Source organism: Carassius gibelio, chromosome A11, assembly GCF_023724105.1.
Source record: "Carassius gibelio isolate Cgi1373 ecotype wild population from Czech Republic chromosome A11, carGib1.2-hapl.c, whole genome shotgun sequence".
In the NCBI taxonomy this organism is placed as follows: Eukaryota; Metazoa; Chordata; class Actinopteri; order Cypriniformes; family Cyprinidae; genus Carassius; species Carassius gibelio.
Genome location: NC_068381.1, coordinates 3,261,750 through 3,289,391, shown reverse-complemented (window position 1 = coordinate 3,289,391; position 27,642 = coordinate 3,261,750). Strand labels below are relative to the sequence as shown.

Sequence of the window (27,642 nt, the reverse complement as noted above, 5' to 3'; positions counted from 1 at the left end):
CTGATCAGTTTTGAGAGTTTCTCCACAATTTTGAAAAGCTACACATGGTGTGGAAGTAAGTGGATAGCCAGTAAGCCCTCTATCCACAGAAAATGTTACATCAGTCTGGTACACCCCTCTCCCTCTGCCCAGGCCTGGTGTGTTATACTTTTCCATGTCTTTCCAAAAATCACACTACTAGTAACTGAACCCAGAAATATTTCAGAGAATAAGTATAGCAATTCAATTTTGTATAAACCTAAAAAAATATATATATACTCAATTCAATGCCTGTATTCATGTAGTAGTGCAAGCAACCACCTCGTCTTCACTTCCAAGCTCCACCCGTGTCAAACTCTGAACTTTGTTTCGATTGCCTCAAGTCCTCTGTGCACAGAAGCTCCAAAGTAACGCCACACGCCGATCCCCCGACGTCCGCCTCGCGCCGATCCTCCGACTTCCGCCTCGCGACGATCCCCCGACGTCCGCGTGCACAGATTTTCACGTTTCAGCTGCACGCCAATGCCGGGTTCCGCCTGACGTTGCGCGTCCGACACAGGTGCTTAGAAAGACCGATCACGGCACCAATGTAACTGGTCTTTTCTTTTAATCTTTTCTGCGTTGTGTTGTGTATCAATAAAGCTCGTGAAAACCAAACTCTTCTCCCAGCCTTTGTTTTTTTTATTCACTGAGAAAACAGGATAACACAGAGTGAGTTGATCAGTTCCAGCATATTCGACACTCCTCGTGCTGGCACGCACTGGCCTTTTTACAAATGAACTGACCGAGAGTGAAAATTAAAAAAAATATTAAACATTGTTGAAGGATTATATTGTCACAAAACCACAACATAACCTTTACCTGAGAAAACAGGATAACACAGAGTGAGTTGATCAGTTCCAGCATATTCGACACTCCTCGTGCTGGCACGCTAAAATAAAACAAACATCTTTTACACTCTTCCCCAATGTCTAGCACTTGTCTTGATATCGAATACATGCTGTTGCTCATGATGTCTCACACATTTTGTAGACAGTAACAGACAGAATTTCAGAGCTACCAAACACACAACTTACCACTGGCCTTTTTACAAATGAACTGACGAACGCAACAGGGGCGTACACAGCACGTAGAACCAGCCAGCCAATAGGAAGCTCTGATAAACATTTTTCCATCTAGTCATTTGTAAATGTGATTATTTGATATATCATTATTTGCAAGTGGAGACACACTTTGTATATAACTCTGTTACACAAAGGACCAATCAGATGCACTTATGCCATCGACGCCACTTAGATTGGTGCAAAGATCACCTACACTTTCATAGACTTTCAAGACTCAAGAGAGCCATGCATGCTCCTTTGGATTTAATCTAGTTAGAACAGGGGTTCTCAATTCTAGTCCTCAAATACCACTGCTCTGTATATTTTGCATGTCTCTTAACACACCTGATTCAGATCAGCTCTTTAGAAGAGAGATCCATGTATGAACTGTATATCCATGTATGAACGATTGACATGCTCCCTAATCCCTGGAAATTAATTCACGGCCTGCAGCTTCTTTTCACATGGATTAAATTTACAAGAGATGTGTGAAATGTGACATAATATACCTCTGTAAATAAATACAACTTAAATGCATGTCTATTGCCCTTTAAATAAAACCTATGCTGCTTTTGAACTAAAATCATGGCAGTGTGCAGAGTGATGGTACGCAAAGACGGAATTGAAAACCACAGAGTTTGAGAATTGTTTTAACATGTTGTAGCTGACATCACTTATTAAACATTTTTTGTATTAAAAATGTTGTGCTCATAAATGTGAATTCCAGTGAAAATTGAAAGTGGATTGAAAAGCAGTTTGATTTATTAGATCTCTAATGAGAAAACAGATGTTTTGCACATCACACATGCAATGTCAAATACACATGTACATTGATACAATACAAGTGAGTCATTGAAAACGTAGTTTTCATCACAATGCATGCCTTTATGAAAGGAAAGGGTACATAAAACAGAACTTGTTCCAAAAAGGAACGGTTTATAAACTGACAAGATTTGTCCAAATATCCTCAAACAATAAGAAATATCTATTTACTCAAAGGCTCCGTATGAGGTAAAAAAAAAAATCTAGCTTCATTGTGAAGCACAAATTGATATTACTTTAAATAAGTAACAGACAGTTCATCAAAATAGATGGGAAATGTAATTCTTTCTATAACAGAAAGTATTCAAACAGCTGAATACATGCCTTGCACATTATACATCAATATGCATAATTTCTAATTCAAAGCAAAGTGAAGCAAAGTTATTAATGTATAATAACATACTTTATATAAAAAAAAATCCAAATTAGAATTTAATAAACACTTTCCTCAAAAAAGAAAACAATAGTCCACTGAATCTAGTATAGACGTTCAGTCTGAGTCTGTAAGGCTCTCTCAAGGCCTCCAGGTGGCGCTCTTGTTGACATTCATGTCTTTGCTGGAGGTCTTCTGGTCTGGAAGGACACTTTCCCTCCTGTTCTGATCACATGATGTCTGCAGCTTCTGGAAGTGCTTCAGCAGTCTTCTCTGGCTCTGTGTCTTCATCTCATCTTTGGACAGGAAGTGCACAATCTCACAGACACTCCTGAAGAAGCCTTGATTGACAGCATGTGAACTGGAGTTGTGTCGTTGCAGGAAGTTGAGCTTCATCTCCAGGAAATCATCTTGAATCAGTCTGCTGCTCGAGGAACTCTGGAGCCAGAAGACACTTGAGCTGCTCGATGCTGCTGTTGATACCATCTCTGCACATCTTCTCCACCATCGGCTTTCTCAGCTGCAAATGAAGACAGAAAAGCATCAGAGAAGTGTCCTTGGAATAAACCAGTGATTGAGAAGAGCCGTGAAAGCTGCTGCAGTAATGCTGCTGTAAGTAGGATGTGAATGTACCTTGTTGTTGAGAGGGAGAAGCTCCTTTGAGATGATTGTAGCTGTCATGTCTGGATCTCTGTGCTGTAGATCTCTCTGTTCAGACTGAGTCTGGTTTGCACTGGCTGCAGCTCCTCTATTTATACTCCCAAATCTCCATATGAATGTGTGAGGCTTGAGCTTGTTGGAGTTTCTCACCGTTTGGAGCCAATGGAAGAGCTCAGACAGACAATGAGGGATGTGGAGCGCCACATGCTCAATGATCCTCCATCAGGAGCTCAAAGGAGCAGGTGGAGAGTGACTCTGGGAAAGTGCTGAGAGCTCATGTTCACATCAATGACACTGAAGCAGCACACGCTCATCATTACTACAAACACACACATTTTTCCTCTCCACATATGCATACATGTTTGTACATATATATAAATATATGACTATGGTCTACAAAACCAGTCATAAGGGTAAAGTTTTTGAAATTGTGATTTATACTTCACATGAAAGCTGAATAAATAAGTTTTCTATTGATGTATGGTTTGTTAGGATTGAACAATATTTGGCTGAGATACAACTATTTGAAAATCTGGAATCTGAGGGTGCAAAAAAAATCTAAATATTGAGATAATTGTCTTTAAAGTTGTCCAAATGAAGTTCTAAGCAATACATATTACTAATCAAATAATTTGCTACAAATGTACCCCAGCAACTTAAGACTGGTTTCGTGCTCCAGGGTCACATATGTATGTGTGTGTTTGTTTGTCAAAGGATGAATTTATTTATGTAAGAAAATGTTCGATGTATAACTTATTTCTTACATTATTGACTAGATTTAAGTGCATACATTTCCAGATTTAAGATTTAGCATGTTGTAATTAATAAAACATGTCATAATTTATTCAGCATTATCATTGCTGCGGTGACGTCACACTCCAGATGAAGCATATGTGTGTATGTGTGTGCTGGTCAGTGTGAGTTGGTCTCATGTGAGGTTCCCACACTGACTCTCTGTGTTCACATCAGTGAAGCACAAAAGCGTCCGAGTCCTGAATGGAGCTTTAGTGACGCTGAAGACTCAGTGATCAACCTGACGTCACCAACCATCTGGAGGAAAACCTCCTGACGGGCTGAAAAAAAAAAAGAAATTTACTTTATTTCACAAATTTCATGCCATTGCATAAACTAGTAAAATTATTTGCAAATAAAACCTAAAAGGCTTCTGTATACATCAAATCGTTCAGCAGCTCATTATATATAAAAGTGCTTTGAGAGCCACAGCTCCCAAACTTGGCTGAACACCAAAAGTGTGTCTCTTTACCTGTGTTTTATCCACTCACACACCTGTGTCCTCAGAATGTTTCACTCTGTATATATATTACTCACTATCTTTACAATCTCATAACTATTGGAGACCAAAAGAAAATATAAAAAGGTCACAATTTAAAGCATATTAGTGACCATAGATAGCCCCAAAAGTTCTAAGGTAACGGTTGTGTTACTGACAGCAGATGAATGTCTATATCTAAGTTGCGATTACCAGTTATTTTCCAGGATTTAAAACTACTTTCCATCATTTTGATGGACAGAAAATGCTAATAGTTATTAGAAAAATACGTTTTAAAACCGGTAGTGGAAGTCAGAGAACTTAACAAAACCGGAAATGTCCCCATATTTTATAACGCAGGTTTGTTTGGAAAAAGTTGATATAAATGTGCATGTTATCTGTGTCCATATAATTGTAATCAGGTAAAATAGTGGTTTGGTCAACCCATGTCCTTTACAGGTAATTCAGACACACTGAAAACCTAAAAAGCTCTTGTACCAAAATGATTAGACATTTAAGAAGTTGGTTTTCTAAGCTGTTTTAGTAGATATAGCAAGTTCTTTCTTCTGAATTTGCCCAAATTCCAATAATTAAAGGAAGACATTGATGCAATTCAATCATTTATTTTATAAAAACAAACTAGAGCATTATACAAATGATTCAAAACATCATCACAAAAATAACCAAATGATACACTGTATCTTTAAAAAGTTTTTGCATGTCCTCAAAAAGAGAGCATGGTCAAATGGTTTTAAAAACATTCAGTGAATGTCTCTTCAAGAGAAAAATACAGCAGAATTTTATATCTAATCGCACAAAATGCATCCTCAGCTTGGTGGTTTCATTACACTCAATGCACAATTTCCTTTATGTGTACTTTACAAAGACATAATCAGTCCTTTAGAGGGAATAAAAAGTCCAGAGAGAACATGCAAAGTGCTATTTTCCTCTGAGGTAGATGTGCGAGCACATGAGATCTGATCAAGTGCTTGTCTTGATGACCCTTTAATGTACAGGTCAGTCTGTGATGGACGTTGACTTTAAAACAATGGCGTAACGTCCTGATCTGGAGTGGGAGAAAGACGCAGAATTTCACGAGAACACCTGGAGTAGCCGCTGGGGAAGATTAAGGCCTTCTTTGAGCTGAAGAAGGACACGGTCTTCTCCAAAATGTCGGATGTGGGAATACCGTGTTGGAGGTGGTCTTCAAAAGAAGATTTCAGTTTCTCCACTTTGCTGAAACATTTTCTCTCCAAGCTGTAGAGTTTGCACCTGCAATCCAGAAGAAAGCATCTTTAGTGTCATTGTAAGTATATAGAAATAATATCAAGCAGTAAAATTAAACTATTGCAGGTTGCTTTCAATGCCTTTCTTACCTAGCATGGTGAACGTTGTCTTGAGGGGTGATGTCCATGTAGGAAGGCATGTTTGGTGCTGATGTTGAGTTTCGGTGGTTGAGAGATCTGTGTGGCTCTTTCTCAGTGGCTAAACCAAATCTCACACAAGACCCTCTATCTAGCCCACTTTTATACCAAAACATATCCAAAGCCAGCCAATCAGAGGAAAATGGAACAATAGGCTTGTCGTGATAGTCACTGGTCCGTGGGCTTTTAATTGAGCTCTTTAGTGGACGGGTGGGGTGGTATTTTCAATAGTGCCATCTGGAGGGTCAGCTGTGGGAGAATAATTGAGGGCATGAGCACTCGGGATTTCACTGTTCTCACAGTTTGATTAGGAATGGGGATTTGTGGAAGTATTTTGTCATGGAACGTTCTGCTACGCCCTCCTCTGGCGGTATCAGATCCCTCTCTCCTGAATATTAGGACTGCATTTCCCAGTGTCCCTCTCCCCAATCATCCCTGTCTAACCCTGCTTAATTATCTTGATTACCTTCTAGTATTTTCACCTGCACCTTGTGTTCTCCCCTTTATATTGACTGCTATTCCCTTTTATATTTTGTGAAGTTTTGATTTACCCCTGGTCTGTATTGTTAGTATCTCTGATCGTTGTTACCCTATTGAGGAGTTTATCTAAGTTCTCTACGAACGTCCGCTTAAGTTCCTTTTCATTGCCAGCCTGAGTTTATGTCAGCTGTTCTCTGCTTACTCACCTGTATTAATAAACTGCTGCAGATGGATCTAACTGACTCCGCCGTTTCATCACAGAAAACTTCACCAACTCAAGATCCAGCAGAGTTTCGTCACCTCGCCAATGAGGTTTCATCCCAGGCAGCGGTGCTCGCTTCACATCAGCGGCAGCTGGTAAAACTAACCTCGCTCACAGAGGAACTTGTCAGATCTGTTCAGGCACTAACCCCGCAGATTGCAGCGGCTAATCAGGCCGCAGCTCCCACCGCACCTGTCCCTCCGCTGCCAGTCGTGAGTACGATCTCAAACAATCCAAGATTATCCCTGCCTGAAAAGTATGACGGTTCACCCTCCACTTGCAAGGGATTTTTGTTGCAGTGCGAGCTCTATCTAAGCCAGCAGGCTCCAGAACATCGCACCGATGAGGGCCGCATCTTTCTCATCTGCACCCTGCTTACGGGAAAAGCGCTGGAGTGGGCAACGGCACTATGGTCAGGAGGTCAGCTTACGTCTATTTCCTATGATGCTTTTGTCACCCTATTCAGGGAGGTGTTTGAGCACCCAGCTGGAGGAAAGGATCCAGGGGAACTGTTACTCGCCCTGCGGCAAGGGAATTCCACTGCAGCGGATTACACTCTCTCCTTTCGTACGCTCGCCGCTCAGACCAGCTGGGGGGAGGATCCTCTCAAACTACTGTATCGGAAGGGGTTGAATACGGAGCTGCAGGGGGAACTTGCTTGTCGTGATGATGGAAAGACTCTCAGTCAGATCATGGAACTTGCCATCCGGCTCGATCATCTCATCCGGGCTCGCCGCACTCCAGTCAGGACCAGCCTGAATTTCAACCCGGTATGCACCTCAGAGCCCGAGCCCATGCAGATTGGATACACCCAGCTCTCCGAGGCGGAACGTGAGAGGAGAAGGCGCAATCGTTTATGCATGTACTGCGGTCTGGCTGGTCATTTCAGGGCTTCCTGCCCGGTGAAACCCACTTCTCGGAACCCCGCTGCGGTGAGTCCACGTTCACTCTCTTCCCAAGCTCTCATTGTGGCAATTTCGTTAATTATTAATGGGCAGGTTATAAAATCGAGGGCTTTTATAGACTCGGGAGCTGCTGGAAATTTTATTGACGCAACCTTTGCAAGAACTCATAAAATCTCTCTCCGCTCTTGTGAACCCTCTGTGACAGTGACAGCTTTGGACGGACGCCCCCTGGGGACAGGGGAGCGCCAGTACATCACACCACCTCTCACCCTCAGCATCGGCTCGCAACATAGGGAGACCATCCAATTCTACACTATTCATTCACCACTTCATCCTATGATTCTGGGGTTTCCGTGGCTGGAGAGACACAACCCGCAAATTTCCTGGTCTGAGAGGAGGATTACCCAGTGGTCTTCGTCGTGTCTGAATAAATGCATGCCCGCTGTCCAGGGTCCTGAATTGAGTGCCAGCCCCTCCGTGGACGTTAATCTACAGGAAATCCCCGCTGTTTACCATGACCTTGCCCAAGCATTCAGCGAGCGGGAAGCCTCACACTTACCTCCCCATCGTGCTGTTGACTGTGCTATTGAGCTCCTGCCGGGTACCATGCCACCACGCGGTCGTGTATACCCCCTATCTCAGCCAGAGACCGAGGCCATGAATTTGTATATAGAGGAACAGCTTGCCAAAGGCTTCATTACCCCCTCAACATCTCCTGCTTCTGCCGGTTTCTTTTTTGTCAAGAAGAAGGATGGGGGTCTCCGACCGTGCATAGACTATCGGGGTCTCAACGAGATAACTGTCAAATACCGGTATCCTCTTCCTCTGGTCCCAGCTGCTCTTGAAATGCTCCGCACGGCCCGATATTTCACAAAGCTCGACCTACGAAATGCTTACAACCTTATTCGTATTCGGGAGGGTGATGAGTGGAAGACGGCGTTTTCAACAACCACCGGCCATTATCAATATCGGGTCATGCCGTTCGGCCTTTCCAACAGTCCTTCAGTTTTTCAAGCGTTTGTCAACGAGATCTTCAGAGACCTGCTCAATCGGAGTGTAATTGTGTATATTGACGACATCCTGATTTATTCAGACAACCTTGAAACGCACGTTCAGGATGTGCGAGCTGTTCTCAAACGCCTCATCGAGCACCAGTTGTATGCCAAGATACAGAAGTGCGAATTTCATCAGACGCGGATCTCGTTCTTGGGTTACATCATCAGCGCAGACGGAGTTGTGATGGATGACAAAAAGGTACAAGCTGTGGTTAACTGGCCTCGTCCCACGTCAGTAAAAGAGCTTCAGCGCTTCTTGGGCTTCGCAAACTTTTACCGCCGATTCATTCGAAATTTCAGCATGATTGTGGCTCCTCTCACTTCTTTACTCCAAGGAGGAGGAGGACGTTTCCGCTGGTCATCGGAATGCACTGCGGCATTTGAGAGTTTAAAGAGGAGATTCACCACATCACCCATTCTCCATCACCCAGATCCTGAGAGAGAGTTTATTGTGGAAGTGGATGCTTCTAACACGGGCGTGGGTGCCATTCTGTCACAACGTCATGGTAGTCCAGCTAAAATGTACCCCTGCGCATTTTATTCCCGTAAACTCAATGCAGCCGAGCGCAACTATGATGTGGGCGATCGAGAACTTCTGGCGATGAAGGCTGCCTTTGAAGAGTGGAGGCACTGGCTGGAGGGGGCGTGTCATCCTTTCACTGTGCTTACGGACCACAGAAACCTGGAGTATCTCAAATCCGCCAAATGTCTGAATGCTCGCCAGGCGCGCTGGTCTCTCTTCTTCTCCCGATTTAATTTCAGAGTCACTTTCAGACCAGGTTCTAAGAACGGCAAGGCGGATGCTCTCTCACGCCAGTTCGACAGTAAGGACGAGTGTTCTGAACCAGTTCCCATTCTGCCCTCATCTCTCATTGTCGCACCAGTACAGTGGGATCTAATCACGGAGGTTTCTACAGCTCAGCAGAAACAGCCCGTACCACCGGAATGTCCGGGGGACCGCCTCTTTGTTCCTCCCGAGCTCCGCGACCGTGTCCTCCAATGGGTTCACTGCACTCCCAGCGCGGGGCATCCAGGTATCACGGCCACCACTCAGCTAGTCTCCAATCGCTTCTGGTGGCCTTCCCTTCGAACTGACGTGATCAAGTTTGTTCATCAGTGTTCCACCTGTAACATGGTCAAGTCTTCTCACCTGAAACCAGCTGGTCTCTTACAGCCTCTGCCGGTACCGCAACGCCCTTGGTCCCATATCGCCGTGGATTTTGTCACGGACCTTCCTCAGTCCCAGGGTTTCAACACCATCCTCTCGGTAATAGACCGGTTTTCAAAATCATGCCGTTTCATCCCTTTGTCTGGTCTTCCCACAGCCTTAAAGACCGCCGAGGCCCTCCTCAATTATGTGTTTCGGCTTTTTGGCCTTCCTGAGGACATTGTAACTGACCGAGGCCCTCAGTTTACTTCTCGTGTATGGAGGGAACTATGCTCAAAGCTCAATATTAACGTAAGCCTCACCTCGGGCTACCATCCTCAGGCCAACGGGCAGGTTGAGAGGTTGAATCAGGACCTAACTCGTTTCCTACGGACCTATTGCCATCAAAATCAGCAGGAGTGGAGTCGTTTCCTTGTATGGGCTGAATACGCGCAGAATTCGTTAGTTAAGCACGCCACTGGACTGACACCGTTTCAGTGTGTCCTGGGATTTCAGCCTCCGCTCTTCCCGTGGGCGGGCGAGCCCTCCGATCTCCCCGCGGTAGATTCCTGGCTTCGGCGCAGCGAGACCACTTGGGATGCTGCTCATGTGCATTTACAGCGGGCCATTCGCAAATATCAGCACTACGCGGATCGCAGGCGACGCGGGGGTCCCCGGTACCGTCCCGGGCAGTGGGTGTGGCTTTCAGCCCGAGATCTCCGTCTCAAACTACCCAGCAAGAAATTATCCCCTCGCTTCATTGGTCCTTTCAAGATTCTGCGCCAGATCACCCCGGTCTCATTTAGGTTGGCTCTTCCCTCTCATTACAAAATCTCACCTACCTTTCATGTGTCTCTTTTCAGACCCGCAGTCACCCCCAGGAGAGAGGAGGGTCAGGAGGGGAACACACAGGTGCAGAATCCTCCCATTGAGGTTGGCGGGGCGGAGGCCTACCGGGTGCGAGCAGTACTGGACTCCAGACGACGTGGTGGGGCTTTACAGTACCTTATTGACTGGGAGGGGTACGGGCCAGAGGAACGGTCCTGGGTCAGGTCGCAGGACATTCTGGACCCCTCTCTACTTACCAGCTTTCATCGTGACCATCCTGACCGACCTGCTCCCAGACCCCGAGGAAGACCCCACCGACGTTCTGGTCCTCGCTTCCGGAGCCGCTCGCAGGGGAGGGGCTATGTCATGGAACGTTCTGCTACGCCCTCCTCTGGCGGTATCAGATCCCTCTCTCCTGAATATTAGGACTGCATTTCCCAGTGTCCCTCTCCCCAATCATCCCTGTCTAACCCTGCTTAATTATCTTGATTACCTTCTAGTATTTTCACCTGCACCTTGTGTTCTCCCCTTTATATTGACTGCTATTCCCTTTTATATTTTGTGAAGTTTTGATTTACCCCTGGTCTGTATTGTTAGTATCTCTGATCGTTGTTACCCTATTGAGGAGTTTATCTAAGTTCTCTACGAACGTCCGCTTAAGTTCCTTTTCATTGCCAGCCTGAGTTTATGTCAGCTGTTCTCTGCTTACTCACCTGTATTAATAAACTGCTGCAGATGGATCTAACTGACTCCGCCGTTTCATCACATATTTACTGTATGTGATGATTCAATGGCAAACTGAATTTATAGTTTGATGTAAAGTGGTTTCATTTTTAATCAATTTTCACTTAATATCTGCCGCCAGTGTTAAATAACAATAAAAATATCAGTTTTAATTTAAAATAGATTACATTTTTTTGTTATAACTTCGAAAACACAGAGAATATTTTTTGAAAGTTAGAAAAAAATATTGCATTCAATATGTAGCATTGGGGATTTATTGAAAATGTCTGCTGTATTCTTATAATTAAAAAAAGAAATGCAGTTGATTTAATGAGTTTAAATAAATGTTATGTGTATTTTTCTAGATTCTTCTTTTTTTTAATCAATATTCACTTGCAATCAAGAACAAAATACAGTAATATTTGTAGATAAAGAATTTTTTGTAACTATTAATAGATAGTGTTTTTAAAAGGTCACTCATTAAATCAAAACACAAAAATTTATAAAAATGGATCACTGAAATGCTCGCAACACATTAAGTACGTAAATAAATCAACAAAAAGTTGGTGAGCATGCTTCAGGCTTCCCTCCAGAAACCCAGTTAGTCCAGACCTGTGAGAGCCGACACACTTCTATTGTGTGAGTGATTTAATGATGATACAGAAGTGTGGGAAGCTGTGTGTCTCTGTGGCTCCACCAGATCCAGGAGCGCTGGGGCGTGTGATCGGGGTCCACATTGTGCCATGAACCAGCTGTGTGTGTGTGTGTGTGTGTATGTGAAACACGATCCTGAGAACAGGTACAACCACAGAACTCATAGAACAGCTGCTTCACCAGAATATCCTGTTACACTGACCTAAAATAGTGTGTTTAATTACAGCATTTTAACTGATTATAAACTGTGTTGATTTCATTCACAAACGATTAAACTCCAGGAGAAACATGTGTTTGTGTAAATGCACACATAATGCATTTAAATTCTTTTAAAAATGTCATTGCTTTGCTCATTTTTGTGATACTGTGTGGTTATTTTAGAGGAAATGAAATCTCAGTATGGCACTGATTTGGTTATGACATTGCTTCAGTGTCATTGATGTGAACATGAGCTCTCAGCACTTTCCCAGAGTCACTCTCCACCTGCTCCTTTGAGCTCCTGATGGAGGATCATTGAGCATGTGGCGCTCCACATCCCTCATTGTCTGTCTGAGCTCTTCCATTGGCTCCAAACGGTGAGAAACTCCAACAAGCTCAAGCCTCACACATTCATATGGAGATTTGGGAGTATAAATAGAGGAGCTGCAGCCAGTGCAAACCAGACTCAGTCTGAACAGAGAGATCTACAGCACAGAGATCCAGACATGACAGCTACAATCATCTCAAAGGAGCTTCTCCCTCTCAACAACAAGGTACATTCACATCCTACTTACAGCAGCATTACTGCAGCAGCTTTCACGGCTCTTCTCAATCACTGGTTTATTCCAAGGCCACTTCTCTGATGCTTTTCTGTCTTCATTTGCAGCTGAGAAAGCCGATGGTGGAGAAGATGTGCAGAGATGGTATCAACAGCAGCATCGAGCAGCTCAAGTGTCTTCTGGCTCCAGAGTTCCTCGAGCAGCAGACTGATTCAAGATGATTTCCTGGAGATGAAACCCAGCAGAAGCATCTACTGAAACACCAGTGGTTTCTGAAACATCTAATGAAGTAAAAGTGGCGGTTCCTCTATCAGCTGCACTTCACAGTAACAGCAAATGCATTGATTTTAACACCTGACACCTGAAGGAAAGCAAACCAGGAAAACAAATCTTTATCAGACACAGAGGATGTGAACCACAATTTAGTTCACAATATTTCTTTCTGATGTGCAAAGACTGTTAATCTGTCTCAGATTTTATAATTCACATCTATGTTAGGTGCAACTTAGTTTAATTGGATTTGATTTTATGAATCCAGTTTTGCTGGATGTGTTGTGTATTGTTTAATGCATTTGTGTACACCTTCAGTGAAGGACAATTACATTTCTTATTACACAATTGTAAACCTTTGCTTTATGTGAAGTACAAATATCCCACATTGGGAGCTGGTTTTGAATATTTTGTCAGTATGATAAACACTCAGTTGTCCTCATAGGACATTTAATCATATCATAGAATCACATCTAAATGTGGTTCAGTGTTTTTTCTGCCATGCAAATAACTCACTTTTGTTGAGTTTGACACCTGTGGATGTATATGTCATCATAAAATTGTGATTAACCCTTAATTACCTTCACATTAAGCACTACTCTTTCTGTTATGCTTTACTTTCACCCCTCATGTGGAGGAATGTTAATGTCACATGACTTTTGTAAAGTTTAATAAAATGTATTTGATGTGAATCCCAATATCAATATTTTTGGAGACCTTTTAATGCATTTAATTGCAATGCATTTAATGTGATATGTTATCACCAATTTATTTGCTTTCATAATGAAATCATGTCAACACAAAATAATAAAAACAAGTTCAAATGTACTTTCTGCTGTTGCATTCTGTTTTGTCATAAAATGTCATATTTTAAACACGATCATGAAAAGAAAGGAATATTTTGTACAATTAAAATTATTTAGATTGTTAATATTTGAGCAATAAAGTTTTTCTAGTATTTTCCAGTTAATATTTTGCAATAGTACGTCAGTATTTTTTAAATAATTCTTACACAAACAAAACTTAATTGCCACAAAAAAGCTCTTAATGGAATAATTATATGTGCAGCAAGAATTAAAAAAGAGGAGCGAAAATCTTGGATTTTTTTTTTTTTTTTTGTACATTTTTCTGATTATACTCTCTCTTCCACTTATTTATTTATTTATTTATTTTTGTTTTATTTATTTTTTTTTGTGGCAATTCTCATCAAAAGAGTTCTAAAAATTAGATTAGGTCAGATACTGTGATTATTTGATTTTTAAATTAGATCCCTCAGGGAAATTATGCAAAATTAAGTCCAGCAATATTGAAAAGTAATTCTACAGTAAACTGCTTGAAGTGACAAAAATATATTTTTCTCATTTCTCAGGTATTAATAATCTGAATTGTTTTAATCCAAGGAAACCATAAATGACCATATATTTGAAATGCAGTTTTATTCTTAGTAAATATGGATTCATTTATCTTCAAAATATAAAGAGACAGAAAGGATTGCCAGCTGTTTAAATCAGGTTGCAAGTGTTTCAGATTGATTCATATTACTTGTGTCAGAGAAGCAACTAGCAGCCAGTTTGACCAGTTTAAAGCAGTAATCATTTGGAGACGTGTGTCTGCTTTGGGTTTCAGTAGGACACATGTCTATTGTTGTGTAACTGAATTTAGTGAATGACCAGAGCGTGAGAAACTGAACTCACTCAAAGACCCTCAGAGACAACAGAACTCAACTAACAGACTTTATACTATTTTAACTTCGTACACTGATTGTATGAGTCCAAAAGGAAAAGAACTGAATCATATGTTTTATTTTAAGAAATTAGTCTTCAGATTGATGTGAAAATGTATGTCTATTTCAACAAATCTTCAGCTTCAGCGGCGTGAGAAAGCTTGTAGGGAGTCTGTCCTGTATTGAGGCTCATTATCATGTGAATAGACACACTTCTGTTGTTGTGTGTGTGAGAAACTCTGGAGAACAGAGTCACAGTTCTCGTGTCATTAGCATCCTAAACCCCAACACAAGCTCAGGATTTGACAAACACACGAGGGAGAACACACACTTCTGGAGATTTACATGCATGAGCTTGACGAGCTGGTTTAATGATGTCACTGATGATGTCATCAGCAGCGGGAACAGAATTCCTGCACTAACACGGTTGATTTTCCTTTATGCATCATGAGCTTTTATAATGACTAAACTTTTGCATCAGATGCTCAAGACACTTTTGTCATTTAAATACAAACATGACTCATAAATGTTGCTAAAATCTTAAAAAAAAAAACAGCTTTGATAAAAAGATGTGATGTTTTGCATATGCCATGATAAATTTAATATGCAGGAAAAAAAATACATATTTTTGCATATTCTCACTGCATGAGACTATTTCTGATCAGAAGGTGTGTGATGACATGTTGCTGTTCATCAGCAGGTTTTCCTCCAGATGGTTGGTGACGTCAGGTTGATCTCTGAGTCTTCAGCGTCACTAAAGCTCCATTCAGGACTCGGACGCTTTTGTGCTTCATTGATGTGAACACAGAGAGTCAGTGTGGGAACCTCACATGAGACCAACTCACACTGACCAACACACACACACATACACACACACACACACACACACACACACACACAGGATCTGGAGTCCTGGAGTCTCAGACAATGGAGACAATGATGTCTGAATTCAAGCACACAACTCTAAAGCTTTAGATATAAATGCAATCATCTGTAAACATCTGAAAAAATGAATTTTATGTGATTGTATACATGAGTATAAGTACAACACACATATGGTTAACTAAAACCAGATGACCGTATTTATTCATTCACAAATAAATTAATAATTTTTTTAATCATATTTGACAAATTTTTATAATTACAATACTTCATTTTTAAATAATATTAAGTGTTGTAATTTTTTTCATTTAATATGATGAATAAGAATAGAGCTGTCTGATGCTCTGCAAAAGCTTCTCCACGTGTGTTTGTAGTAATGATGAGCGTGTGCTGCTTCAGTGTCATTGATGTGAACATGAGCTCTCAGCACTTTCCCAGAGTCACTCTCCACCTGCTCCTTTGAGCTCCTGATGGAGGATCATTGAGCATGTGGCGCTCCACATCCCTCATTGTCTGTCTGAGCTCTTCCATTGGCTCCAAACGGTGAGAAACTCCAACAAGCTCAAGCCTCACACATTCATATGGAGATTTGGGAGTATAAATAGAGGAGCTGCAGCCAGTGCAAACCAGACTCAGTCTGAACAGAGAGATCAACAGCACAGAGATCCAGACATGACAGCTACAATCATCTCAAAGGAGCTTCTCCCTCTCAACAACAAGGTACATTCACATCCTACTTACAGCAGCATTACTGCAGCAGCTTTCACGGCTCTTCTCAATCACTGGTTTATTCCAAGGACACTTCTCTGATGCTTTTCTGTCTTCATTTGCAGCTGAGAAAGCCGATGGTGGAGAAGATGTGCAGAGATGGTATCAACAGCAGCATCGAGCAGCTCAAGTGTCTTCTTGCTCCAGAGTTCCTCGAGCAGCAGACTGATTCAAGATGATTTCCTGGAGATGAAGCTCAGCTTCCTGCAACGACACAACTCCAGTTCACATGCTGTCAATCAAGGCTTCTTCAGGAGAGTCTGTGAGATTGTGCACTTCCTGTTCAGAGATGAGATGAAGACACACAGCCAGAGAAGACTGCTGAAGCACTTCCAGAAGCTGCAGACATCATGTGATCAGAACAGGAGGGAAAGTGTCCTTCCAGACCAGAAGACCTCCAGCAAAGACATGAATGTCAACAAGAGCGCCACCTGGAGGCCTTGAGAGAGCCTTACAGACTCAGACTGAACATCTACACTAGATTCAGTGGACACTTTTATACTTTTAGTTTCTCTTTTCGAAGAAAAGTATTTCATGAGTTCCAGTTTGGAAGAGATATTTGCACTGTTAAGTGCTCCGATGATTCGATCTTCTGTGAAGATTTTTCTCTGTTTGAGAAAATGTCCTTTAACTGTTTTTAGTTTGAATCCCATCTTGGCACACTGTGCCTCTGCAGGTTTAATTGGACTTATTAGTCTAAAAGTGTATTAAAATGCATTTTTCATATCCTTTGGGTATAATTTTCACTTTTGAGGTGATGCATTATGTGACCATGCAGTCAAATCAGCTTTATCTTTGTTTCATTTTGAAACACTTTTTATTTTTTGCAACTGGCGGAAATCATTTATTGATCTTTTTGATCATATTTGTTGTTTTATGATGATGATATGATGTATCAGTGTATCACTGTCCTGTATTAGGGTGCCTTAACTTGGGCTTATAATAAGTCTTTAAATTTCATTCAAATTTGATCAAAATGATCTAATCTGAACAACATGTTACTCATGTTTTATAAGTTTGGCCAAGAGTTGGTCAGTGTCCAATATTTGGAATTAATATTTATGGTTGTTTTCAATCTTATTGAGATTTATTTGAAGCCCAGCTGGGCTCATATTTGTGTTTCTGAGAAAATAATATGTAGATCTGAAAAGATCATGGATTTATTTTTCAAGAGGTTATTCCTCATCTTTCTGTCAGTACCATGTACTGTGCTTCTGAACTGCCTTTTGCAAGGGTTGCATTGTAAAAACCTTTTCACTGTGTAAGTGAAATGTTGTTTCCTTCTGTGAAGGAATTTGTTTTAAATTAAGAAACGTAAAGGCCATTGAATGTATTTCAATCAGTCTGAGGCGAAATAAAACAATCAAAAAAAAAGTGACTTTGTTTAATCATTTACAGTCCTTCAGATGGTTTTCATTATGCATGACAATTCAGTTATCAACCAGCATTAAATATTCCTGGGGTTTGTTTATGAAGCTAATCATGAGATGTTTTTTTTTTATGGGTAAAGAGTTAAAATAGCTCCTTTTGTAATATTTCTGAAAACATATTGTTTTTGCTGAAATGTACTCATCTTCAGGCTATCGAAGATATAGATGAGTTTGTATCTTCATGTGAACAAACTGGTAGAAACGTAGCATTGCATCACTTGCTCAGCCATGGATGCTCTGCAGTGAATGGGTGCCGTCAGAATAAGAGTCCAAAAAAACTGATAAAAACATCCCAATAATCCACAAGACTCCAGTCCATTAATTAATATCAATTTCTTGAAGTAAAGAGCTGCGTGTTAGTAAGAAACAAATCCATCAAAATACTACAAACTGTTGCTTCCAGGTAAAATATGAGTCTTTGGGTCTGAATCAGGAGAAAGATCTGCACAGATCAATCACAGTTTAAAAGACAAATATGTCTGTGGATTTTGATGGAGATTTTTTCACTGGAGGAAGCGTATTTATGGATTATGGACTCAAATTTAAAAAGAACGCTACAGTTTAAAGTTATAATGAAGTCCTTGATGTATTTGTTTATTACAAAGATGCATCATTTTGCTCATTTTTATATAAAATAAAAATCCTTTTGAATGTGGCTTTGACTTGATTGTGGAATTTGAGAGATTTGTCTAATGTTTTGCTCATGTTAAACTGAGAGACATTTTTAAATACACTTCTATTTGCGACTTTGTAGGTTGTGGATATTAAACAGTGAAATGTCTTGTGAAGTGTTTTAAAGCTCCAGACTGATTGGTCAATTTAAAAAACGTTTAACTTAAATTTTAAAAACTGAAAATACCTTTGAAATGGATGAGAGCAGGGCTGTTTTCTCTCGTTTCTGAGTCACAAAACATTGCGCTGAATTGCAGTTTTTGGGATGCTAATGACATTGAGCTGTGATTCTGGGTACCAGAGCTTTCCCACACATAACAATAGACATGTGCCTATTCAGATGCTAATAACAGCTTGATCCTATAACAAAAATTCCCTCGGGACGCTGCTGAATGCTTCTCATCTAATACCAGATAAAAACCATTGACTACAGGTTGACGTATGTGACATATGTATTTGCAGATAAAGAGACATTTGAGGATCTTTAAGTGACACTAACAGAACTGAAGTTAAAAGCAGTTTTTATCTTTTCATGTTTGCATTTTACAATAATATAATTAACAGAAAAGTAAGTTTTGTCACATTTGGTGATCAATTAAATTTTAAAGTGCATAATGCTAAATAACTTGTACAAATATAAATTGTTTTTCATTAGAACTATCAGTTTACAAATATTAGAGTTAATTTGACAAAGTGTGCTTTAATTTAAATAAAAATATCAAGGTGTAACTTTTTTGACAGCCTCCTAATAATGCAAACATGTTGCAAATCTGTGCATGTGAATGAAAGATGAAGGAATAGAGCACAACGATGGAACTATAAAAGTTTAAAATGAGGTCACTGACCTTTGACCCCTGTTCTCCTGTTGAGCTCTATTGTCTCGGAGGGTTTGTTTCTCACACTCTATTTAATTACACAATAGATGTCTGTCTACTGAACATCACATTTATTATGTACTTGTAAAGATGTAAATATGTAAATAAGGGCTGTTTTTTCAGAATTTATTAATCATTCAGTAGCTACTAACAGTATTTGAACCCTTATGTCATACTAACAGTATGAATTTCAGATAGAAACACTTGAAATTTTGTTTTCTGATGCAATGTCATTCAAACATTTAGTGTAAATTCAGTGTTTAAACAATTTAAGGAATTTTAGTTTCTACCTCAAAACATGATTTTATTCACTGATGCTAAAATAAATGAAACCACGTACAGTAGTAGAGTTGAGCTTTGTTAATTTTTTTTATGTATGGAAAATATTTCTCATACACATTACTTTCACTGTTGAAAGAATTTGTTTAAATTCAAGTTGCTTCATTAAACTGAAACTCAAAGCAGAGAAACGCACTCTGGAGGACAAAAGTGACAATAATGTGTGCAAAACACATAATATCAGCACAGCAGATTTACAATAATGTAAATAGTCATGTATACAGAGCATGCATATAAAGAGTAAGATCTCTATACTTAACTAACACATACACAATAGTACATAAACCATCATGGAGGGATTTCACATTCGTTTCAGAATTAGAAAAATGAAATTTCATTTGTAGAAAATCCTCGTAGAGGACAGTGACGCACTGAAAGGTATCATTTTCAGTGGCGGCTCTAAACAGATTTTTCTAGGGGGGCCAAGGAGGGGCCAGTGTTTAACCAGAGGGGCACATTAAAAATTTATTTAAATGTAATGCAAATAAATATAAAAAGTAATTCTTGAAAAAAATCTACACAGTAATTTTACACAATCTAAACATGTTAATAAAAACAAATAAATAAAATTCAATCAGGCAATCATACATTTCACAATTTGATATTTATATATGAATGTCAAGAATTCAGAAGTGTATATTTTTATAATGCTTACACTACACAGAAATATACAATTAAATTATGCTTATTTTAAATGTATTGTGCAGGCTAAAAATATAATAAGCTTTTAATAATCTTTCAGTGTGCAAAACCATGATAATATGAAATGCTTCAAAACTGAGCTCACAAAGTGATTTTAAGCATTCATAGTCAAATCCATGTTGAAGTGTTCAATGGATTTTTGTTGCAGTGTGTCTTTCCAGTAAAACAAAAAAAGATGCAAAAACAAAGTCCTCGACACGTTGAACCAGATGAGTTGGGCTTTTTGCTCCACGACTGTTTATTTACAGCACAGCAGACAAATGTGAACCACACACCAAACAAGGTATTGTAAGTACATGGCCATGTACTTACACTCTGAATTTAACTGACACAATGATCGGAAATGTTTGCTTTTCTGCAGATCAAGAAAAAAAATTACTATAAAATGAAAGCTCTCTTTCAGAGAGAGATAATACCAATTCCTTACATAATACCTAATTGGAATAGCATTGTGGAGAATATATCTTGGGAGAAAGTATGGACCTTGCCTCATAGATATCTGCTGACCAACAAAGTAAAAGAAATAACATTTAAGTTAATTCACAAATGTTACCCAACTAAAGTTAGACATTGACGTGAGTTGCTATTTTTTACAACTATTTATAGTTGTTATTCTTCTGAAGTCTTCATTCATTTATTTTGGCAATGCTCCTACACTGAAAAATTGGTCAGACTTATTGCCATTTATTCAGTGTTATTTTGTAAGTGACTTCTCTTTTTGTTTTCATTTGGATTGTTTGACCATTCCAAAGAGAATACTGGAAAATATTACATAATTTATGTTTCCTGTTAGCTAAATTTCACATTTATAAACAAAAGTTTACTGGCTCTAAACCTCTTTTTTCTTTATTCAAATTGGACTTCGACAAGTATGTGGAAACTATACCACATCCCGACTTATGAGCGGGTTCGCGAATCATTTGAGTCAGATCGCTACTTCAGAGCGGGTTTACGAATCATTTGAGTCAGATCGCGACTTCAGAGCGAGTTCGCGAATCATTTGCGTCATTTGAGTCAAATCGCGACCTCAGAGCGGGTTCGCGAATCATTTGAGTCAGATTGCTACTTCAGAGCGGGTTCGCGAATCATTTGAGTCAGATTGCTACTTCAGAGCGGGTTTACGAATCATTTGAGTCAGATTGCTACTTCAGAGCGGGTTCGCGAATCATTTGAGTCAGATCGCGACTTCAGAGCGAGTTCGCGAATCATTTGCGTCATTTGAGTCAAATCGCGACTTCAGAGCGGGTTCGCGAATCATTTGCGTCATTCGATTCAGATCGCGACTTCAGAGCGGGTTCGCGAATCATTTGCGTCATTCGATTCAGATCGCGACTTCAGAGCGGGTTCGCGAATCATTTGCGTCATTCGATTCAGATCGCGACTTCAGAGCGGGTTCGTGAATCATTTGAGTCATTTGAGTCAAATCGCGACTTCAGAGCGGGTTCGCGAATCATTTGCGTCATTTGAGTCAAATCGCGACTTCAGAGCGGGTTCGCGAATCATTTGCGTCATTCGATTCAGATCGCGACTTCAGAGCGGGTTCGTGAATCATTTGAGTCGGATCGCGATTGAAGAGCGGGTTCGCGAATCATTTGAGTCATACGCTGCCAGACTACAATTCCCCTGCCTAGTGTGTATCCGAAGAGCATAGCTAAAGCAAGAGGACAGAAGAACCAGGAGCGGCTGGCACATCGAGATTGTAAAATCTGAAAATTGAAAACTGAAAATGATGTAATAGACGCGTTGCCTCGACAGCGCAATAGCTTAGTCACACAATCAATATTAATCCCCCTCGGAGATTAAATAGCTGCTCCAATAATGTTAGGCATAACACTGTTTATTGGGGGGGGGGGCAGATCTGATGGGTAAGGTAGCAGATAAGGACGTGCCCGTCTCCATTCCCTCCATCAGATCGACCTGCGAACCCAACGAATGCCGGTGTAGCAGTCGATTCTGTTCCCCTTGATATGTCTGTTTCCCTTTACGCAAACATACTACAATTATTGCGTAAATGCCGAGTTACTATAGGTACGATCAGAACTAGCGTGCGCAAGAAGCTTGACTGGATGTACAACAAGCAAATCGTTCAAAATACCATCCTAAATCTTAAACTTGAAAATAAAATTAAGACGAGAGGTTTTTCAACTTGAAATGTAAAAACATAAGACAAAAATAACGGAACAACTGCGAGATGAATAATAATTTTTAAAAAAAGAACATAAACGGGAGCGTAAGAATCATTTTACTATGCTGCAGTGTAGCAAGAATTTTGTACCTTTTTGCTTTCCTTACATCCAGGTGTGTTTGGTGTATTTGCATGCGTGAATGTTGCCAAATCCGGGGAATTTAGACTACTTTGGGAAAATGTTTGATTAACTAAATGGTTGGGTTTATTACAAGGAGCTGGCAACCCGAGGGGAAACAGAATCGACTGCTACACCGGCGCCTCGGCGAAAGCGGGACCGGTATCGTTAGGAACGCTGGCGAAGGCTGCCTCCTCGAAGAGAGCCCTCCGGGATCGAAGCGTACACAACGGCCGGGCAGTCGGCTCCCTCGAGAGTCGACACAGGGTGCTTCGATCCCAGGCAAACCACACATAGACTGTTTGTATCCCCACCCGTGATGTAGCGTGGGCAGGGAGGAACAAACAATCCATAGCGCGATCTGGAATCGCCCTTTAAATGTTGTGTCTTTGCTTTGCTCTTAGGCATTATGTTGTGTATTGGGACAGACAACAATAAATAAGACTCACAAGACAGACTTTAGACATGTACACACAGAGCGCTTGCTGAAAGACGCGAAGCTGAAGTCAGCTGCGTTGCAGGTGCCTTTATAGCTTCCTGGTCGCTACGTCACCCCGCCCGTGACGTCACGCCCTTCCATCGAACAGATTGCATACAATATATATTTAGATATTTAAATCACTCTAAATTTTTGGTGTAAAGTATGTGAATTAATATTTATAATGAAAAATATTTTAAAGAAATACACATGGACGTAATATACACATGTATACAAATGTAAGTATGGTAAATTTTAACTTTATAAAACACTAAGTATAGTATGCAATCACACTCCAAACTCAAGTTTCGTCTGTATTTCATTGCGTCCTATATAAACACATTTTTTTTTCAAGTGAAATGAACTTTATATAAGCCTCACTAGGCAGCAGTGATCATTGCAGAGAGACATTGTGAATTGGGATGCAGCTTTAGAAATATCAAACCGCTGGATGATGCTGTTGACCAAACAATCACGACTCACATAAAGACCAAAACAATGTTCTTCTGCCAATAATGCAGATTATGCATTAAAAAGTAAGTTACACAGTACTTTAAGTTAATGTACATTCTTGTCTACACATAAAGTAAAAATGGCAAAATGCACAGACAAAAATGAGGTCAAATTATTTTATTTTCACAAATAATTGTTTTGTCATTGAGGAAATGACATCATTCAGTGATAATATATCACAACATGTGCTTGAGGAATCTCCAAAATACATTTGTGCTCTCAACAGAACAGAGTTTAAACATCATAACAGTCTTTTCAAAAGACACAACTAGATATTCAACACAAAACATAAGTATATATATATATAATATATGGTTTATGTTTAAACATACATTTCTCACAATGAGAATTATGATCATTTAGAAATCACTGCTTTTCAGAAGAGTCACATAGTGACTGTAAAACATCTGAAGTACAATATCAAACAGGACCGAACTTTAACAACCACAGAACTTTTCAAAGAATGAAAAATATTTCTGAGATGTGAAATAAAAACAGCAAAACTTGTTTCTATAAAAGCAAGTTCAGATTAAAGATGTTAATCAAACAAAATCAATCAATCACTGGTTCATTCATAGAAAGTCTTCACTGAAGATGAAAACGAGTATTTAACAATACATTAAAGAATTTCCCCAAAACAGGAAAATCATATTTTGTTTATATATTGTATGTGGTCAAATTATTGTATAAATATCCAGCATATGCGGCTTTCAGAGAAAGCTGTTTAGATAAATTAATTTAGTCTGCCAGTGCTGAAACAGGACAATAATAAAAGTAAAGAAAGTTTTTCCTTCACATCACATGAAGAAGATTCAGTGTTGTCTAATATAGATATAATTAAATATTCCCATCAGAATAAAAGATCAAATATGAATCATGACGCCTCTGTGTGATGATCAGAGGAAATCGAATATGAGCCCAATCTGAGCCACTTCATACAAACAGCACAGAATTAATAATGAAGCAAGATTCTTGCCATCAATTAATATCAAGAAATTATAACATTTCATCTAACATTTGCTGTGTAAACAGTCTTTATCAGCTCTTAGAACAAAGCTTGAGTCTGTGATTATAAATGTCCTTTAAAGTAATGAAGAAAAAGTTTCCTTCACATCACATGAAGAATGTAAAAGTCAATGTTGTCTGATACAGACGTCAGTAAATGTTCTCATCTGGAACATGAAGTGAAATCTTCACAGAAGATCGAATCATCGGAGCACTTAACAGTGCAAATATCTCTTCCAAACTGGAACTCATGAAACACTTTTCTTAGAAAAGAGAAACTAAAAGTATAAAAGTGTCCACTGAATCTAGTGTAGATGTTCAGTCTGAGTCTGTAAGGCTCTCTCAAGGCCTCCAGGTGGCGCTCTTGTAGACATTCATGTCTTTGCTGGAGGTCTTCTGGTCTGGAAGGACACTTTCCCTCCTGTTCTGATCACATGATGTCTGCAGCTTCTGGAAGTGCTTCAGCAGTCTTCTCTGGCTGTGTGTCTTCATCTCATCTCTGAACAGGAAGTGCACAATCTCACAGACTCTCCTGAAGAAGCCTTGATTGACAGCATGTGAACTGGAGTTGTGTCGTTGCAGGAAGCTGAGCTTCATCTCCAGGAAATCATCTTGAATCAGTCTGCTGCTCGAGGAGCTCTGGAGCCAGAAGACACTTGAGCTGCTCGATGCTGCTGTTGATACCATCTCTGCACATCTTCTCCACCATCGGCTTTCTCAGCTGCAAATGAAGACAGAAAAGCATCAGAGAAGTGTCCTTGGAATAAACCAGTGATTGAGAAGAGCCGTGAAAGCTGCTGCAGTAATGCTGCTGTAAGTAGGATGTGAATGTACCTTGTTGTTGAGAGGGAGAAGCTCCTTTGAGATGATTGTAGCTGTCATGTCTGGATCTCTGTGCTGTAGATCTCTCTGTTCAGACTGAGTCTGGTTTGCACTGGCTGCAGCTCCTCTATTTATACTCCCAAATCTCCATATGAATGTGTGAGGCTTGAGCTTGTTGGAGTTTCTCACCGTTTGGAGCCAATGGAAGAGCTCAGACAGACAATGAGGGATGTGGAGCGCCACATGCTCAATGATCCTCCATCAGGAGCTCAAAGGAGCAGGTGGAGAGTGACTCTGGGAAAGTGCTGAGAGCTCATGTTCACATCAATGACACTGAAGCAGCACACGCTCGTCATTACTACAAACACACGTGGAGATGTTTTTGCAGAGCATCAGACAGCTCTATTCTTATTCATCATATTAAATGAAAAAAATTACAATATTTAATATTATTTAAAAATGAAGTATTGTAATTATAAAAATTTGTCAAATATGATTAAAAAAATTATTAATTTGTGAATGAATAAATACGGTCATCTGGTTTTAGTTAACCATATGTGTGTTGCACTTATACTCATGTATGCAATCACATAAAATTAATTTTTTCAGATGTTTACAGATGATTGCATTTATATCTAAAGCTTTAGAGTTGTGTGCTTGAATTCAGACATCATTGTCTCCATTGTCTGAGACTCCAGGACTCCAGATGTGTGTGTGTGTGTGTGTGTGTGTGTGTGCTGGTCAGTGTGAGTTGTTCTCATGTGAGGTTCCCACACTGACTCTCTGTGTTCACATCAATGAAGCACAAAAGCGTCCGAGTCCTGAATGGAGCTTTAGTGACGCTGAAGACTCAGAGATCAACCTGACGTCACCAACCATCTGGAGGAAAACCTGCTGATGAACAGCAACGTCATCACACACCTTCTGATCAGAAATAGTCTCATGCAAGGAGAATATGCAAATATACATCATTTTTCCTGCATATTAAATTTATTGTTCAATGCAAAAAAAAAATTTCAGCAAATAACATTTGTTACATTTGTGAGCTATCTTTGTGTAGATTACAAAAGTGTCTTGAGCACCTGATGCAAAAGTTTAGTCATTATAAAAGCTCATGATGCATAAAGGAAAATAAACCGTGTTAGTGCAGGAATTCTGTTCCCGCTGCGGATGACATCATCAGTGACATCATTAAACCAGCTCGTCAAGCTCATGTATGTAAATCTCCAGAAGTGTGTGTTCTCCCTCGTGTGTTTGTCAAATCCTGAGCTTGGGTTGGGGTTTAGGATGCTAATGACACGAGAACTGTGACTCTGTTCTCCAGAGTTTCTCACACACACAACAACAGAAGTGTGTCTATTCACATGATAATGAGCCTCAATACAGGACAGACTCCCTACAAGCTTTCTCACGCCGCTGATGCTGAAGATTTGTTGACTTTTAGCATTAAACTGAAGATTTATTTTTTAAATAAAACATTTGATTCTTCTTTTTTTCATTTTGGACTTATAATATCAGTGAATGAAGTTCAAATATTTCCATTGATGGGGACCTCTGACCTCTGGTCTCTTAGTTGAGTTCTATTGTCCCTTAGATACAGTGTTAGCATACAGTACAATTTTACTGTATTGGATTGCGATCAGGGATTTGGGTCGTCACATGCTGCTTTCTAACAGCTCTTTAAACTGGCTGCTGTCACACACTCAGTCGTCTCTGACTTTCATATTTTGAGCTGACCATCTTGTGGGAACTTGATCTGTCCTGCGTCCCCACATTCATAAAGATGAATATAAGTGACCTTATGGCAGATGGCAGAGAGGAGAACATCCCACCGATTCACTCATCAACACACTGTTGTTCAGCAGCTCAGGCTTCTGATTGGCTGAGAGGAGAGCGATGCGAGTATAAATGGAAGCTGAAGATGACAGATCCATGAGACATCAGCTCCTGTGAGGAACCTTTAACACCGAAGACACTTCGGTCCAAACTGAGCTTCATCTTCAACACTCGGCCCGACAGGAATCAGCATCAGTCATGACGACCTACATGGACATGTCTTTCCAGAGCAGCATCAAGACTCAACACGTGCAACACGCAAGGTAGAAGAACTTCACAAACCGGCAGATGCATGAAAAACTCCAAACCTAAGCGCTATCTTCTAGTATTTGATTCAGTTTTAATATTCTAAATGCACGTGAACTGAGGTGATTGTGTTGTTGTTTTCAGATGCGTTCTTACGTGTTTGGAGAGAAAGTGTGGCAACAGTTTGGAGAAGCTCAGGTGTGCTCTTGGAGAGTATCTTCAGAACGGCATCCACACCTCAGATCTTCTGGAGAGGGCCGTGTCTTTCATCACCCTCAAAAGAGTTTTACTTTCCCATGACGGCTACTCCAAATACTCCCGTGACCTCCTGCGTC

At 40.2% G+C, this 27,642-nt stretch overlaps 3 pseudogenes; 1 reads left to right on the top strand and 2 right to left on the bottom strand.

Annotated features, from left to right (window-relative positions):
• Nucleotides 1-1,828: 1,828 nt before the first annotated feature.
• LOC128022033 (transcription factor HES-5-like) lies at nt 1,829-2,958 on the bottom strand (annotated as a pseudogene).
• A 9,121-nt stretch (nt 2,959-12,079) lies between these two features.
• The window catches only part of LOC128022032 (transcription factor HES-5-like), a 21,731-nt pseudogene continuing 6,168 nt past the window's right edge, over nt 12,080-27,642 (top strand).
• Nucleotides 23,514-25,285, bottom strand: LOC128022035 (transcription factor HES-5-like; annotated as a pseudogene).